This window comes from Salvelinus alpinus, chromosome 19 (genome assembly GCF_045679555.1).
Source record: "Salvelinus alpinus chromosome 19, SLU_Salpinus.1, whole genome shotgun sequence".
NCBI classification, from domain to species: domain Eukaryota; kingdom Metazoa; phylum Chordata; class Actinopteri; order Salmoniformes; family Salmonidae; genus Salvelinus; species Salvelinus alpinus.
Window position 1 is genome coordinate 42,423,511 of NC_092104.1, and position 12,831 is coordinate 42,436,341.

The 12,831-nt window shown below is 42.0% G+C and overlaps 1 long non-coding RNA gene across 1 annotated transcript; it reads left to right on the forward strand.

Moving 5' to 3' along the window:
- The first annotated feature begins 497 nt into the window (after positions 1-497).
- On the forward strand, positions 498-8,447 carry LOC139545640 (uncharacterized). The gene is made up of 6 exons (XR_011669104.1): positions 498-1,221; positions 2,166-2,240; positions 2,687-2,823; positions 6,550-6,677; positions 6,784-6,849; positions 7,320-8,447. It is a non-coding gene; the product is annotated as an uncharacterized lncRNA (long non-coding RNA).
- The last annotated feature ends 4,384 nt before the right edge of the window (positions 8,448-12,831 follow it).

Consider the following 12,831-nt stretch of genomic DNA (forward strand, 5'->3'; position numbering starts at 1 on the left):
GTGTCAGCACACGGGCAAAACAACGACATTCTACAATCAACGCAGCAGCAGGGAACAGAGAGGGGGAACTGACAAATATAGGGGAGGTAATAAACAGGTGATTGAGTCCAGGTGAGTCCAATAATACACTGATGCACGTGACAGGGAAAGGCAGGTGTGCGTAATGATGGTGGCAGGTGTGCGTAATGCTGGGGAGCCTGGTGCCCTCCAGCGCCACAAGGCAGCTGGAAGGTTTAGAGGCCATGACTATTTTTGTGAGTGCATCGAGAGATTCAAGATGAAAAAACTTGTCCGTAAACTGCTGGTTATGTGTCTGGTTATGCATATTTTGATAATCATTTTCACTATCATCAACTAACGTTAGCCTACCTCAATGCAACTCGGATTTGGCTTGGAAACACGATAACATTTCAAAAGGCAAATAATTTGTTGAAAAACCTTTTGTCAAGATTGTGATGTCGCTAGATTGCCTTTAGATGCAGTATAACTTTAACTTCTCTAGGATAGGGTGCAGAGTTTTCACTTAGGGAAAAATAGCGTGCGCAATTTCAACTTCGTGCTACTCATCCCCAGAATATAAGATATGCATATAATTAGTAGATTTGGATAGAAAACACTCTGAAGTTTCTAAAACAGTTTGAATCATATCTGTAAGTATAACAAAACTTATATAGCAGTCAAAACCCTGAGGACTAACTTTTTTATTGTTCAGTTCCTCTATGTTCAATGGATTGTGTTGGGCAAACCAGAATTCTAATCAGTAAATGCGCAGTTTCTACTGCTTCCACTGGATGTCGCCATTGTATGGAAAATGGTTAAGGTTTTTTCATAGTGAGGTGAAAACGATATTAACCCGGAAGTGGAGTGACGTCGTTTGTTTATCTTTGAGATTTGGGCAAGAAATGAAATGTTCCGTGAGTTTGTTGATATCCTGTATTGAAAACAGATTGACCTGTCTTCAATTTGATCGATTATTAACGTTTACAAATACCTTAAGCTGTATTACAAAAGTACTTTGAAATGTTTTGGCAAAGTTTAGAGGTAATTTTTTGTTAGATATTGTGTCGTGATTTTGCTCAAATTGAACGCTGTTTTTCCTGGTACAACGGCGCCAAATAAATGGACAATTTGGATATATATGGACGGAATTAATCGAACTAAAGGACCACTTGTGATGTTTATGGGACATATTGGAGTGCCAACAAAAGAATCTCATAAAAGGTAATGCGTTTTTTATATTTTATTTCTGCGTTTTGAGTAGCGCCGGCATGGTTGAAATATGCTTCTCTCTCTGTTTACTATGGTGTATCCTCAGATAATAGCATCGTTTGCTTTCGCCGAAAAGCCTTTTTGAAATCTGACATGTTGGCTGGATTCACAACGAGTGTAGCTTTAATTTGATATCTTATATGTGTGATTTAATCAAGTTTAATTTTATATAATTTTTTTGAATTTGGCGCTCTACATTTTGACATGGCTGTTGGGACGCAAGCGTCCCATCTATCCCACCAGCTAACTGAGATTGAGGGGACCATCGTATTTAAGCTAGCAATTTATTTATAAAAAAAAATACAAATGACCCCCTTTTCTCCCCAATTTCGTGGTATCCAATTGTTAGTAGTTACTGTCTTGTCGCTACAACGCCAATGCCACTATACGTTAGTGTATTTTAGACAAAACAGTCACAAATAAATATTGGATGCAGCTATGGAGGTATTAGCTAGCACATGTCTGACAACAACAGTGGGCCATAGTAAAACATGTCACAGTTGGTTGAATAGTGTAACGGCGTCACAGGCCTGACTCTAATCCTCATTCCCCTGCACATTGACTCTGTACTGGTACCCTGTGTATATAGCCAAGTTATCGTTACTCATTATGTATTTATTATTACTTCTGTCATTACTTTTCTATTACTTCTCTATTTTCTTTCTCTCTGCATTGTTGGGAAGGGGCCCGTAAGTAAGCATTTCCTGTTAGTTAACACCTGTTGTTTACGAAGCATGTTATGAATAAATATATTTGATATTATTTGAATCCAATCTGGAGCCAGTCAGTCTACATCTGTAAAGCATAAAATTAGCTCCAATCGAGATTACGCTATTTCTCGAGCTATGTTTATAATTGAGGGATGATGACAATCGTTGACCCTGTTTTTCTGTTAGACAAAGTGCGCAGTTGGGTGCCAGACGGATCCCCTGGTCATGAACGGATGCCGGGACCTACCAGAAGTAGCAAAGGTGGGTATCATAAGATGTGCAGCAATGTGATTGCAAATGGTTTAGCGACCTCCAAAAATCATTCACTGGTTACTTGCAGGTGCTTCTACACCTGCATTGCTTGCTGTTTGGGGTTTTAGGCTGGGTTTCTGTACAGCACTTTGAGATATCAGCTGATGTAAGAAGGGCTATATAAATACATTTGATTTGATTTGATTATTTTCACAGCTTGTCAGGCAAGACCTCACAAGTATTTTCACTGTTTCAGGGATAGCGTACACAGACGTTTTCGCTTTACAGCCTTCTTCAGTGTGTAGATACAAATTCCTTTTCATTCAAAACAGCATTTGTAAAGAACAACAGCAGGTGCTTCTAATCGGGGTTGCCACTCATCTGCCAATCGGGGATGTGGCTTAATCATTTTGAGTACGAACTAATTACACCTTTTTGTTTGTCTGAATTCGCAGGTTTTACGTACCAGCCAAGCTGCAGGGAGAGCGCAATGGTTCTCTTTTGATAAGATCTCACAAGTAACCTCCTCTGTTGTTGCCAGACTCTCCCTCGACTCCTATGAAAAGGACACTCCATCATGAGGCGTCTGATAGTGAGTTGAGTTACTTCTCTTTTGACACAGACAGCTTAATCAACAACGACAGGTAATGTGTGTTATTTGAAAAGTTGTACTCCAAAATACCCTGCTTGATAAACTATACTGAACACAAATAAACGCAACATGCAACATTTTCAAAGATTTTATTTGTTACATTTCGTCAATTGAAATAATTTCATTAGGCCCTAATCTATGGATTTCACATGACTGGGCAGGGATGCAGCCATGGGTGGGCCTGGGAGAGCATATGCCAACCCACTTGGCAGCCACCCAATGGGGAGCCAGGCATAGCCAATCAGAATGAGTTTTTCCATAGAAAAGGTCTTTATTACAGACAGAAATACTCCTTAGCACACACCCACCTCCCCCCAGACAATCCCGCAGGTGAAGAAGCTGGATGTGGAGGTCCTGGGCTGGCGTGGTTACACGTGGTCTGCAGTTGTGCGGCCTGTTGGGCGTCAGTGGAGGCTGTTGAGGGGAGAACGGCTCATAATAATGGTCGGAACTGAGCAAACACCTGGAAATTATGTGTCTGATGTATTTGATACCATTCCACTGATTCTGCTCCAGCCATTATCACAAGGCTGTTCTCCCCAGTTAAGGTGCCACCAACCTCCTGTGTGGGACGTACTGCCAAAATTCTCTTAAATGACATTGGAGGCAGCTTATGGTAAAGAAATTAACATTCAATTCTCTGGGAACAGCTCCAGTAGACATTCCTGCATTCAGTATGCCAATTGCACGCTCCCTCAAAACTTGAGACATCTGTGACATTGTGTCATGTGACAAAACCACATTTTAAAGTGGCCTTTTATTGTCCCCAGCACAAGGTGCACCTGTGTAATGATCATGCTGTTTAATCAGCTTCTGATATGCCACACCTGTCAAGTGGATGGATTATCTTGCCTCTGCATGCCTCCGGAGGTTCCGCAATTGCGTCACACCCTCCATACGAAGCCTCCTACCACAGATCAAGCATTTCATGCAGACATACCCTCGCTTTGAGCATTCCTATGATTGGAACAGTCAGCCACATGTTGACAAGTATCCGGCTAGCAACCCTCATCTGTCAGCTGCAACAGCTTTCACAGGCTCATCTTTTGTACAAATAAGGAAGGTAACCTACTGTATTACTTTGATACACTTGATAACTCAATTGTGTAAACTGACATTATTTGTTGCTTATTTTCTACTTAGACGCATATAATGTCCAGAGCATAACCTAGCCTGGTGGAACCAGCCTGATCGCTGTGTTCACCATTCTATTTCACTTCCCATTTTGTGATATCTGAAGTGAAATAGAAAAGTGAATGCAGAGATCATAACCACCATTTATGATGTAATCAGTGATGCATGTGTGTGTATGTTTGACCGACCAGTATCTTTGGTGATTGGCCTGAAGCTGATCTATGCTACTATGCCCATCAATGGGGCTATGGCAAAGAACACCTCCAGCCTCACCTCTTGCCTGCTCACCAACGACCCTCGATGGAGAGACCAGAATTATGTATGTTTAGTCTGACTTTTTCAAACTTCAACATAGTAAATGTTTGTTTAACCAATCCAAGATGGCGTAGCAGTCAGCCGTCTTTGTCCTTCGTCTTGTCGTGTCCCATGTATATATCTTTTAAAAATATTTCTCTAAACCTCAACTTCAAAATACTCTCCTGCAACCCGCCTCACCCAATGTGGTGTGGATCTGCTTTTTTCTTAAGTATTTTTCTTTACTGCTGAACCGGAATCCCCCAACAGAAGCTAGCTAGCTAACTAGCTACTAGCTAGTAGTCAGCTTACCACTGCTAATGGTCATCAGCTGCCTTTAGCTCGGAAAGCTCTCACCAGTTTATACAACGCGATTCAAACCAGAGCATACCGGACCTATTTTCTCTCCATATCCCCGGATTCCTTCCGCAAGCTCTGAACCTTCTCACCTGGATCATCGCAGCTAGCTAGCTGCAATCCGAGTGACTACTCCTGGCTAACGTCTCTGTCCCGAAGCAAGCACGAATTAGCCTGGAGCTAGCCCATGCTAGGCCCATCTTCCGGCTAGCTGAAGAGGTCCATCAGCCACTCCTGGGCTACAACACCTATTTTGCCAACTGGCCTGGACCCCTTTTACTGCCGGTACGGGGTACGGAACCCCGCCAATCCTTCACGACTGGACTACCGACGTAATCTGCTCGAGGGGGTTACTCAACTGGCTCCTACGTCGCGACGTCCCCTGAATGCCCATCTGCTAGCCTGCTCGCCGTGGCCCGCTAGCTGTCTAGAGCATATCGGACTGTTAGCTAATAGGTCCATCGGCCAATTTCTCGGGCCACTATTCCTATTTTGCCAATCGGCCTGGGCCCCTTTTACTACATGAAGCCCTGCTTACCCATCACAACTGGACTAACGACGTAATCTGCCCAAGGTTTTTTCCCCCCAACAGGCCCTTCCGTCGCGACGTTCCCTGAATGCCCATCTGCTAGCCCTCTAGCCGCGGCCCGCTAGCTGTCTAGAGCATATTGGACTGTTAGCTGAATAGATCAATTTTTTTTATTTTTTAGAACCAGGAACAGATATAGCTCTTGGTTCACTCCAGACCTGACTGCCCTTGATCAGCACAAAAACATCCTGTGAATTGATTGCCCCCCATCTATCTTCAGAGCTCGTGCTTCTAGGTGACCTTAACTGGGACATGCTTAACACCCCGGCCATCCTACAATCTAAGCGTGATGCCCTCAATCTCACACAAATTATCAATGAACCGACCAGGTACAACCCCTAATCCGTAAACACGGGCACCCTCATAGATATCATCCTAACCAACCTGCCCTCCAAATACACCTCTGCTGTTTTTAACTAGGATCTCAGCGATCACTGCCTCATTGCCTGCGTGTGTAATGGGTCCACGGTCAAACAACCACCCCTCATCACTGTCAAACACTCTCTATAACACTTCAGCGAGCAGGCCTTTCTAAACAACCTGGCCGGAGTATCCTGGAATGATATTGACCTCATCCCGTCAGTAGAGGATGCCTGGTTATTCTTTAAAAGTGCCTTCCTCACCATCTTAAATAACCATGCTCCATTCAAAAAATTTAGAACCAGGAACAGATATAGCCCTTGGTTCACTCCAGACCTCACTGCCCTTGACCAGCACAAAAACATCCTGTGGCGTACTGCATTAGCATCAAATCAAATCAAATGTATTTATATCGCCCTTCTTACATCAGCTGATATCTCAAAGTGCTGTACAGAAACCCAACCTAAAACCCCAAACAGCAAGCAAGGCAAGTGTAGAAGCAAATAGTCCATCCAATTACCTCATCCCCATACTGTATTTATTTATTTATCTTGCTCCTTTGCACCCCAGTATCTCTACTTGCACATTCATTTTCTGCACATCAATCACTCCAGTGTTTAATTGGTATATTGTAATTACTTTGCCACCGTGGCCTATTTATTGCCTTACCTCATTTATCTTACCTCATTTGCACACACTGTACACAGACTTTTTCTAGTGTATGTTTGTTTATTCCATGTGTAACTCTGTGTTGTTGTATGTGTCGTACTGCTTTGCTTTATTCTTGGCCAGGTCGCAGTTGTAAATGAGAACTTGTTCTCAACTAGCCTACCTGGTTAAATAAAGGAGAAATAAAAATAAAATAAATAAAAATATATCTCCTATCCTAACTGACATTGGTAATAGAACAGTAACTGTGTGTATGTGTTCAGATTCATCTATGGAGCCAGCACTTGGAGACTTACAAGGTGATGTGATTGAGTCCAGACCGACAGACAAGCTTGATACTTACGTCTCTGAATGGAGAGGCACTTAACACATCCACAATGTGGGGCTGAAGGTGATTAATAATAATACAGTACAGCAGAAATGTCCAGAATTAGCAACACCCTTTTAATTTTATGTGTCACTGATGAACTCTGCCTCAACTCTGCCTATTTCTACAGATGGAAAGGACTGTAGATGCTTTTGCCAAGACTCCTGCCTCTGTTGTTTGATGGGGAGACCATTGAGTAGGTTTTATTTGACCTGTTCAAACTTCAAAATAGTATATTTAGTGTCAGCTATTACCTATCGTAACTGCCATTGATAATAGAACTGTGTTTGTGTGTCAGATATTACCTATCCTAACTGCCATTGATAATAGGACTGTGTTTGTGTGTCAGATATTACCTATCCTTACTGCCATTGATAATAGAACTGTGTTCATGTGTTAGATATTACCTATCCTAACTGCCATTGATAATAGAACTGTGTTCATGTGTTAGATATTACCTATCCTAACTGCCATTGATAATAGAACTGTGTTCATGTGTCAGATATTACCTATCCTAACTGCCATTGATAATAGAACTGTGTTTGTGTGTCAGATATTACCTATCCTAACTGCCATTGATAATAGAACTGTGTTTGTGTGTCAGATATTACCTATCCTAACTGCCATTGATAATAGAACTGTGACTATGTGTGTATGCGTTCACAGAAACATGTATGGCGCCAGCACGTGCAGACTTGCAAGGTAATGTGATGAAGTCCAGGCAGACAGACGGGCTTGATAGTGATGTCTCTGAATAGAGAGAGACCTGGCATTCAGCATTCAAATTTAAGTAGACAACTTTTACTTGTATTGTTTTTTATTATTGAATTGAATGGTATCAGTCAATATGGGGTGAGAAAAACCGTGTGTATTCTGCACCAGGATCAGGGAACTCCTGTTCTATAAGGGACACCACACAGGAAGGTTTGACCACTCTGTTTGCCAAGGTAGGCCCTTTATCACCAGGCAAAATGTCGATAGAAACAGTATTTGTATCATCTGGGAATGACTATGGAAGGTGAAAGGTGCACATTGCTTCTATGGTATTATGTAAAGGTTTGTTTATTCTATATGGACCTGTTACTACATTTGAAAGGGTTCAAAACACTTAGTTTAGAATATCTAAATTCAGCAATTGCATTCTCCTCATATTACTCTGCAGGTTACAGACCTATTCAAAGCTTCCTCTGACATCTGCCTATAAATATTGAACTGAACCTGCAGGAGGTTTGTTTGTTGTGATTGAGAGGGGGGAAACAGCTGCGCGCAAGGTTCTGACAGATGGTTGTCTTAATAGTGGTAAATTGCTCTGGATAACAGTATCTGCTAAATGACTAAAATGTCAAATGCAAATGTTTAACATACCGATCTCATTGTATTTTATTATTATTTAATTGTTTTATATTGACGTCACAAATGTATCATTTGTACATTTCTTTATAATTTTTTTTATTTGTGACATTTGACTGTGTAAAACCTTGCAGGACTACTTATTTCTCTGAGAGAGGACGGATATACAGCATTTAGCAAAAAAACATGATTCTTTTCTCTTTGAAATTAAACTATGAAGTGATACATTTCCAACAAATGCAAGTCTGTCATTGAACAACCACATACCATGATTAGATGGTGAAAAAACACACCAATCTCTTTCATAATCTCTTTAAACAATAAAAGCTAATTTACTAACATGTATTAAAATGGATATATAGCGTTTATTCATTTGTTGAATCCACATTGTTATCATTGGGAGAATAACTGTGCAAAGGGCAGAGTTATTCAGTCCCTTTTCCACCTCCATATCCCAACCCTAGATGGCAGCAGCAAGTTAGTTCTACCAGGAATGTGATAAATTAGATGATAACTCAGAAGTGTTGGCAATCAGTGAGAGAGGTGGGGCCTTGGTCTAGCGGTCCTTGCCTGCCTGCATTTGTTTGTGTAACTTAGAGACTTTTCTTTTTGACTTTTTTCTTTGTAATTTCCTTTTTGTATATTATTATTTTGTCACTGAAATTTAAACGTTAATGAACAAACTGATTGGGCTGGCCAACTAGGAGAGTCAAGACCGAGCTAGCCGTGTACCCGCGTACCCTTACTTCTCACGTCAACGCATACATTCAGCAAAGGTTACGTATAATTTAGTCAGGCCTAAAACCCCTAGATGACTGTGTAGCAATAGCATTAGGCTGGCTAGCTTCGACATCAACTAGGATACTGAAATTATGTTTATATTTAAGATTGCGACATTTATTATGTACAGGTACCGTAGTTGCGCAAGGTTCCGATGCCTGGTGTCCTTGAACAATAAGACTCAAAGTGTGGGTTTTCATCAAAACAACGTTTCCTGCCATGCAAGGACTATCCATAATCTCTAGGAACAATGCTTAGCGTCGGGTTGGGTGTGTCTCTAGCTATCAACTAAGTGTTTAAAACCTGTTTTTATCCAGGGTCTTCCATTTTTCGTCTGTAGTTTTATTCAGCTCGTGTGACTGCGTAGTCTACAATGGCAGCCCACGTGATTTAGGCTGGCTAGGCTATAGGCTGGCTAGGGGATTTTGTAACAACATGAATTCTGAAACAGAAAAATAAATTGCAATGGGAAGTCTGACTGGGAAAATGGCAGTAGGCTACACTGAATTTAGTGTACCAATTACATTACATGACCTTCTTGTCAAACATCTAATTACAAAACCATGGTCATTAATATGGAGTTGGTCTCCCTCTGCTGCTATAACAGCCTCCACTCTTCTGGGAAGGCTTTCCACTAGCTATTGGAGCATTGCTGCGGAGACTTGCTTCCATTTAGCCACAAGAGCATTACTGAAGTCGGGCACTGATGTTGGGCGACTAGCCATGGCTTGCAGTCAGTGTTCCAATTCATCCCAAAGGTGTTCGGTGGGGTTGAGGTCAGGGCTCTGTGCAGGACAGTCAAGTTCTTCCACACCAATCTCAACAAACCATTTCTGTATGGACCTCACTTTGTGCACGGGGGCATTGTCATGCTGAAACAGGAAAAGGCCTTCCCCAAACTGTTGCCACAAATTTGGAAGAATAGAATCGTCTAGAATGTCATTGTATGCTGTACGGTTAATATTTCTCTTCACTGGAACTAAGGGGCCTAGCCCGAACCATGAAAAACAGCTCCAGACCATAATTCCTCCTCCACCAATCTTTACAGTTGGCACTATGCATTCGGGCAGATAGCGTTCTCCTGGCATCCGCCAAACCCAGATTCATCCATCGGATTGCCAGATGGTGAAGCGTGATTCATCACTCCAGAGAAAGTGTTTCCATTGCTCCAGAGTCCAATGGCGGCGAGCTTTACACCACTCCAGCTGACACTTGGCATTGCATATGGTGATCCTAGGCTTGTGTGTGGCTGCTCGGCCATGGAAACCCATTTCATGAAGCTCCCAACAAACAGTTTTTGTGCTGACATTGCTTCCAGAGGCAGTTTGGGACTCTGTAGTGAGTGTTGCAACCTGATGCGCTCTACGCGCATCAGCACTCTGCGGTCCCGTTTGGGGAGCTTTTGTGGCCTACCACTTCGCAGCTGAACCGTTGTTGCTCATAGATGTTTCCACTTCACAATAACAGCACTTGCAGTTGACCGGGGGAGCTCTAGCAGGGCAGAAATATGACGAACTGACTTGTTTCAAAGGTGGCATCCTATGACGGTGCCACTTTGAAAGTCACTGAGCTCTTCAGTAAGGCCATTCTACTGCAAATGTTTGTCTATGGAAATTGCATGTCTATGTGCTCAATTTTGTACACCTGTCAGCAACAAGTGTGGCTGAAATGGCCAAATCCACTAATTTGAAGGGGTGTCCACATACTTTTGTATATATAGTGTATTTAGGCCTGGTTGCTATCTCTTCAAAGGAAGTTGCTACATAAAGTCCAGTATAATATTCTCTATTAAATGAGCTTTATACAGTGCATTCGGAAAGTATTCAGACCCCTTCCCCTTTTCCAGATGTTGTTACGTTACAGCCTTATTCTAAAATGGTTTAAATATAAAACAAATCCTCATCAATCTACACACAACACCCCATAATGACAAAGCTAAAACTGTTTTTTAGAAGAAACAAATCTAATATATATATATTTTTAAAATTAATTTATTCAGATCCTCCGTAGAGCTTCAGGACTGTGTCGAGGCACAGATCTGGGGAAGGGTATCCAAAAAAGTCTGCAGCCTTGAATGTCCCCGGGAACACAGTGTCCTCCATCATTCTTAAATGGAAGAAGTTTGGAACCACCAAGACTCTTCCTAAAGCTGGCAGCCTGGCCAAACTAAGCAATCGGGGGAGAAGGGCCTTGGTCAGGGAGGTGACCAAGAATCCGATGGTCACTCTGACAGAGCTCCAGAGTTCCTTTGTGGAGATGGGAGAACCTTCCAGAAGGACAACCAGCACTCCACCAATCGGGCCTTTATGGTAGAGTGGTCAGACGGAAGCCACTCCTCAGTTAAAGGCACATGACAGCCAAAAGGTACCCAAAGGATTCAAGATTCTCTTTTGTCGTAATGCCAATCGTCACATCTGGAGGAAAACGGGCACCATCTCTACGGTGAAGCATGGCGGTGGCAGAATCATGCTGTGGGAATGTTTTTCAGCGGCAGGGACTGGGAAACTAGTCAGGATCGGGGGAAAGATGTATAGAAAGATCCTTGATGAAAACCTGCTCCAGACTGCTCAGGACCTCAGAATAGGGTGACGGTTCACCTTCCAACAGGACAATGACCCTAAGCACACAGCCAAGACAACGCAGAAGTGGTTGTGTACAAGTCTCTGAATGTCCTTGAGTGGCCCAGCCAGGGCCCGGACTTGAACCCGATTGAACATCTCTGGACAGACCTGAAAATAGCTGTGCAGCGATGCTCCCCATCCAACCTGACAGAGCTTGAGACGATCTGCTGAGAAGAATGGGATGGTAGCGTCATACCCAAGAAGACTAGAGGCTGTAATCGCTGTTTAAGGTGCTTCAACAAAGTACTGAGTAAAGGGTCTGAATACTTATGTAAATGTAATATTTTGTTTATCTTGATTTTTTATTTTTTTTAATCGGAGCTTTGATCTTATGTCTTGGTTTTTGCTCTGACATGCACTGTCAACTGTGGGACCTTTATATAGACAGGTGTGTGTGCCTTTCCAAATCATGTTCAATCAATTTAATTTACCACAGATGGACTCCAAGTTGTAGAAACATCTCAAGGATGATGAATGTAAACAGGATGCACCTGAGCTCAATATTGAGTCTCATAGCAAAGGTTCTGAAAGGGTATTTCTGTAAAAAATACAAAAATAATTTGCAAAACATTATAAAAAAACTGGTTTTGCTTTCTCATTATGGTTTATTGTGTGTAGATTGATGAGGAAAACGAACAACAATTGAATCAATTTTAGAATAAGGCTGTAACGTAACAAAATGTGGAAAAAGTCAAGGGGTCTGAATACTTTCAGAATGCACTGTATATGATTCAGTATAGTGGGCTTCGGAATTAATGACGGTAGCATAATAAACTATAGGAAATGTATAAATGTACATCAAGTATTAGCCTAGCCAAGCAGGCTCAAACCTCCAGCGACATAGCTATGTTAGCTGGTGCTGGAAGTTCGAGCAGATGGTCTGTTGACAGCACGCTTCTAACGTTAGCTTCTATTCACAAAGGTATCTTCCGTCTGGGGGGGGTTCGTTAACAGCTTCGGCGCTCGGTCCGAAATGTTAATATGCATCGTATGCTGTATGTTTTTGGAAACATTATCTTTCATATTAGCTAGAAAGAATAATAAACTAAAGGTTAAATTACAACACGCCTTATAGGGTTAGGGTACACCGGGTTAAAATAGTGTACAGTAAATGTATATTTAGCGTTTGTGAAATTGGTTTTATGTGATATGCAAGTAAAGGGCTTCATTTTTCTAGAACCATATCGCATTTGAGAATCGATTTACGTTTAGATGGAGTATTTGACTGTTTTGGCAGCCAGAGCCAGTCTCCCTCTAAACATAGCATATACAGTAAGGTCCTTGGAGGTTAAGGAGTAACGGTAGGCTCGCCTACACTCCATAACAGTATATTTTCGAACTATTGCCAAGCTAGAGCCCTATGGCTCTCTCCATCCATCCAAAATACAGCCATGTTTATGTTAACTTTGTACTAATTAAGTACTAAT